This window comes from Myotis nattereri, assembly GCF_964212035.1.
Source record: "Myotis nattereri genome assembly, chromosome: 2".
NCBI lineage: Eukaryota > Metazoa > Chordata > Mammalia > Chiroptera > Vespertilionidae > Myotis > Myotis nattereri.
In genome coordinates, this window is record NC_138076.1 from 175,362,029 (window position 1) to 175,368,425 (window position 6,397).

Consider the following 6,397-nt stretch of genomic DNA (forward strand, 5'->3'; position numbering starts at 1 on the left):
TGAAGCCTTGAGCCTCCCAGCCACCAGTCAAACCCAGTTTCTTAGAATTGCATCTGCTCTGTTCTGTGACTAAGCTCCCCCTCTCCCTCCACCCATTGTTAGGGCAGCAACATCAAAGACCAACCAAACATTTCAGTGTCTTCAGTACATTTTTGTTTGTTCGTCATCTGATAATGTCATTGCTTTGGTTACTGTTTCCTAACTATTTTAATAAACTCTCAAGAAACCACCTTCCCATAATATTACAATATTCTCATGCCCATTTAAGAATTGAATTTGCAATAACCCATATTCCATCGAATACTGGGAAAGACTAACATGTAAATATGGTATGTAGATGTACTTTATGTAATTTCAAAGGGGAAAAAAGCAGGATTAGTTATAAAGTTACAAGGAAACATATTCTGTATCAATATGCAAAATTTTTTAAAAGTTAGAATTCTTCAACTGAAGAATGGCTTGACCTAGAGATACAAATCTTCTCCTACTGGGCCTATTTAGCAATAGAGCTGGATGACCTCTTGGAGAAAGTTTTTAGCAATACATTTTTATAAGATGACCTTAAAGCTTTAAGCCAAGCAATGTTGCTTTGTTAGTATTTCCCTCAAGTCATGCTTCTTCTAAAAATGCTTATATATACACAAAATAGCCATTTTTGCATATATTTTAAATATACACTATGTATAAATTTATATATAAATATATCATATTTATAAGTACAACAGTGAGTCAAAAGTAGGTTTATAGTTGTTCATATGGAAAATAATAATATAATAATTAATAGTAATAATACAATAATAAATTGTACTTCACTTATTCACAACTGTAAACCTCTGTTTACCCCACTCTGTATATATAATATTGTATTCAAAGTACAATGAAGAAAATAAACTCAGTGATATAATTAAAAGTGTTTGGGTGCTTATTTTAGACTGAAATCTAAAAGCAAAGACTCACCTCCAAGATACAGGAGAAAACATTTCACAAAGAGGAAACAGCTAGCCAAAAGGCTCTGAGGAGGAAATTATTTGTCACGGAAGAAAACCAGAAAAAGGAGCCACTCTGGTGACAGCCTAGTGAGCAAGGGCAGGGATGGTCAGAATGAGGTGGGGGGGGAGGGCAGGGTCACTAACTCCCCACGGGTCTCAGATTGATCAAACACACTGAGATGTTCGGGTAATTCGATGACACACTCATCATAACGCCTCTTTGATCCTTCACCAAACCACATCTCTGAAGTTCAAGTTTATTCACAGGTACTGCTATCTCTCTGCAGGTAATGTGGTTTCCTACTGCAGCCAGTTAATGGAACTGTCATATGCCAAAGCTGCTCTGTGTCCTACTGCAGAGTGGATGGAAATGCCCCTTTCCCTTTCTGTGATGTAGTCTATTAAATTGTACTACATTCCCTATTGTCTCAAAACCTGCTCTTTGGTGGGTCCCTCGGTGTAAGTCAAATTATCTTATCGAAAAAATTTCATTCAACAAATACCTATTTAGTGCCTAAAACAGGGTAGGGCAAAAGTAGGTTTCTAGTTGTGGGTATACAAAACACAGTTTATTCTTTTATATTATTATTTATTAATTATTGTATTATTTTCCATAGGAACAACTACAAGCCTACTTTTGCCCTACCCTGTATGTACATGAAGAAAGCCACTGGGCGTGAATCAAATATGGGAGTGGAAGAAGCAGTGAATGCGTAGCAACATTCACCAGGTTGGAGTCAGAAGCATGGGTCCCTCTGCTAACATAGTTACTTGATACATCTGGTTATTTGGGCTCTTTAGTTCTTCAGAATGAATTTCCTCAAGAGGATGCCAGGTTAGTGGTTCAGTCCCTCCATTCGTCGGATAACCTCAGACTTTTTGAGCCCAGTGGTAGACCTTGCTTAGGTTTCATCTGATACTCTTACCTTATTCTATTCATTAAAGGTCTCAAAGGTTGATTTTGCCGGATAATACACAACAAAACATGACAATATTCTAAAACTGATTATAGTGGTACTAGTAGCTGTAAAACTCTAAGTTCACTAATATCAATGAATTTGTAATTATTTGTAAGTGGTGAAGTTTATGGTATGTAAACTATACTTCAACAAAACTTTTTTTTAAGTCTAGAAAAATACTATTGTCTCCTCGGATCTATAGAAGCCAACATTTTTTAACAATTGTATTTATTTATTGTTTTAGAGCAGGGGTCCTCAAACTTTTTAAACAGGGGGCCAGTTCACTGTCCCTCAGACTGTTGGAGGGCCGGACTATAGTTTAAAAAAAAACTATGAACAAATTCCTATGCACACTGGGGCAGCAAAAACACCCGGCGGGCCGGATAAATGTTTTCGGCGGGCCGCATGTGGCCCGTGGGCCGTAGTTTGAGGACCCCTGTTTTAGAGAGAGAAAGGGAGAGGGAGAGAGATGTGAGAGAGAAACATCAGTCCGTTGCCTCTTATACAACCCACAACCTGGGTATGTGCCCTGACCAGGAATCCAGCCGCCACCATTTGGTGTAGGAGACAATGCTCTAGTCTAACCAGTTAAGCCACACTGGCCAGGAGTAATAAATTTCTGAAAGTCATAGCGGCTCACCCAAACTCCCTCTTAAACCCACCACTTTTTTTTTTTAAATATATTTTATTGATTTTTTACAGAGAGGAAGGGAGAGAGATAGAGAGTTAGAAACATCGATGAGAGAGAAACATCGATCAGCTGCCTCCTGCACACCTCCTACTGAGGATGTGCCCGCAACCCAGGTACATGCCCTTGACCGGAATCGAACCTGGGACCTTTCAGTCTGCAGGCCGACGCTCTATCCACTGAGCCAAACCGGTTTCGGCAAACCCACCACTTTTTACCAGAAATGGGACAATTGTGGCATGAGTTTATTAGCCAACTGCAAAACAAAGCATTGGCATGGGTTTTTAGGCAGTTCCCTGGCAAAAGGAGCCACATGCTGACCTACGTTCAGAGGCAGAAGAAATTTGGGGACGAGATGAATTTATAAGGAGATTGGCAAACATTTATTAAACTCAAAAATATAGCAAATAGCAAGTGTATCAAGATAAAAAGTTGGCTGGATTGTTGCGTGGTCCACGGGAACATCTCTGAGGGCTGTTTTTCCTATATTGGAATATTAGCTACTCCATGGAATTTCGCAGTTCTCTGTAATTCTTTATTATCACTGGTTTCATAAACAACTTAGATATATCCCTATATTTTTAAATAAAAAGCAGTGAAATAAATAAAAATAAACTAATAAGAGAAAAAAAATACAGATTTACATTTTTTCATGTATTTCCCTATTTGTTCTAATTCACTTTCAGCCAGTTTTTCCTGCTACACTTGTTTAAAAATGTTTTCAAACATTTAACATGTTATAACTTACTTGAGTAAATGCATCGAATTATTAGAGAACATTGTATGCATATGCACATGGCCCATAAGGAAGGCCATTAGTATGATTTTGATCTATAAGTTCCTCCATGATTATTTAAAAAATTCATTATCTCTCAGCTAAATATTACATGAAACTAAGACCATGCTACTTTAGGTGTTTGTGTTGCAAGATAGTTAAAGCAGAAAAGAATTGTGCCTGGAAGTGTCCCACACGGGCAATTATATTTGAATGGCCCACTAAAACCCCAATACAACTTTAGTTATTTTTTCCTCAATGTCTGAGATTAACATTAAGACCACAGGGCATTTTTCTGGGGATTAAAATCTAAGAGCAGTTTCTTAGATTTGAAACATTTACTTCAGTTGCTTATTACACCCTAGGACAGGGGTGGGCAAACTTTTTGACTCAAGGGCCACAATGGGTTCTTAAACTGGACCAGAGGGCCGGAACAAAAGCATGGATGGAGTGTTTGTGTCAACTAATATAAATTCAAAGTAAAAATCATTACATAAAAGGGTATGGTCTTTTTTTTCAATAGTTTTATTCATTTCAAACGGGCCGGATCCGGACCACGGGCCGTAGTTTGCCCACGGCTGCCCTAGGATGTAGTCCAAACACTGTTTTCCATATATTTATATATATATTTACATTTATTTTTACAGTTTGCCTTTCCATTGCTAAGACTCTTCCTTTTTTAAAAAACAGATCTGCTCCAATGTCAGAATGATTACTACAGATGCTCAGCGTATTCCTCATTGTAGTTACGTGTTGTAATTCATGAAATGTAACCTGCACATCTTGTATTTGGTAGATTTTTGCAAGCACAATTCTCCATCTTCTCAAGACTGGCTATCACTTTGTGTCTGATTGCCAACTTTCCTAATATAATGTCAATTGGATTATGTCACATCTCTGCTTAAAATCCTTCAATAATTTCCCATAGCTTTCAGGATAAAATCAGAACCCTTTGCTTGCAGGCTCAACATGGCTGATTCCTGCCTGCTACTTCAGGCTCATTTCCCACCATTGTCCTCACATAACCTTTGATTTCATTATTTGGAACTTTTTGTAGTGCCCTTGAACATCAGACTTCTGAGTTAGTAGATTTCTCACTTAAAAATTTTTATTCTTCTCACTCGACCTTTCTCCCTTCTTCATCTAATTAAGTTTTATTATTAAAACATAGCCTCCCCCCCCCCCCTGCTATTCTGTACATTCTGGTTCATCCTCACCCAAGGATATTTTTCCATTGATTTTTAGAGAGAGTGGAAGGGAGGGAGAGACACACAGAGAGAAACATCTATGAGAGAGACACATCAATTGGTTGCCTCGTAGATGTGCTCCAACCAGGGCCAGGGATTGAGCGTGCAACCAAGGTACATGCCCTTGATCAAAATTAAACCTGAGACCCTTCAGTCCTTAGGCCGATGCTCTATCCACTGAACCAAACCAGCTAGGGCTATTCTGTACATTCTTGGTCACATTATTTATGACATAATGCTGTTATGGAGTTAATGGCTTCTAAAAACACTTCTGTTTTTTGAGAGAAAAATAACAATTATTTGTCTTTAAACTTGAGTATTCAATGAGTGTTTGTCAAATTAAAGAATGAAAGAATAAAGAATATTTGTGCTTTGCACAATTAATCAAACTAATAAATTTATCAGCTATCTTATGGGATAAATATCTTGATAGCCTTTTTAAAGTGTTAGAAAATAATTCTAATGACATTAATTAAATCTGATTTTTTTCATATGCCTTAAGCTATAGCCATAGTCTCCTTAATAAAAAAAAATATGATGCCAGGTGAGTACTTGAAATATCCGGGGGACCACTTTGTAAAGTATATGATTATCTAACTGTTAACAGGGAGCCACCTGAGTCTGAGGGAGCGCTCCCCTTCTTGGCTCTTGTCACACTCATGAGAAAAAATTCAGATGAGTGTCAGAAAGCAGTCTTGAAGCAAAGCAAGTGAATTTATTAAGGAAGCAAAGCAAATGAAATTATTAAGAATACAGTTGGCAAAAAGCACAAGCAGGCAATTCACTTAGTCTGAGCACACCACCTGGTAGGGGTTCAAGGGTTTTATACTTCCCCCCCCTTATAGGTTTCAAGAATAAATTTATATTAAATTTAAAATACAGAATAGACTTCAAGGTCCCCCTTTTATATTGCTGTGTCTTTTCCCAGAGTTTATGAGAACATCTGGTGATTTTATCTTGACAAGTCCCAAGACTGCTGAATTCTTTGTTCAGTGGGTGAGATAAATTCCCTCCCCTCTTCCTCTCCTCCTGCCCTAGCAGCTATCTTTCTTGCCTAACATTCTCCCTCAAGTGATACCATCTAAATGCTTTTTTGGGGGTTTCTTATTTATCCCCCAGACTTTATCTGTCCTTGGGTTTAGCCGGCACAAATGGCATTAATTGGGACTTTGTCCTGTATTTTTCAAGCCAGGGTGATTTAAGCTATGTGTTCTCTGGTTAGGAAGGAAAACTATAAACCATTTGTTTTCAAGTGTCCTTGGTTGGGGAAGATAAGGTCTTGTGATTCACAAGCTGTCTGCAAGCTTCCCAAACTATTTGGCCTTGTTTAATTTTCTTGCCTCAGTTTCCTCATTATACTTGCCCAGGAATTTTCCCAGCTTCTTATTATCCTGCCACGTAACCACTATACTGTATACACTACTGTGATTGGAAAATAAATTTTAAAAAAACCCTCCTTCCTTTTACCTCTTCCCTTTTCTTATCAGGCTATTGAAAACTTCTGGCTTCATTTTAAACCTAACATTCAAGTTGTAGAATCCTGGAATGAACTAGAAGTGGTTACGTAATCATGTGTTAAACAAATACTTCATTGAACTATGTATTGAAATACTAAGGTAGATGGAGTATTCTGAAATATCAGTAAATACAAAGTCAATTCATTTTTATCTGTGGTCCCATACCTGATTGGTACAAAATTTTAAGGGAATTCCCAAAAGTATCTTTAATGTCATATTTTA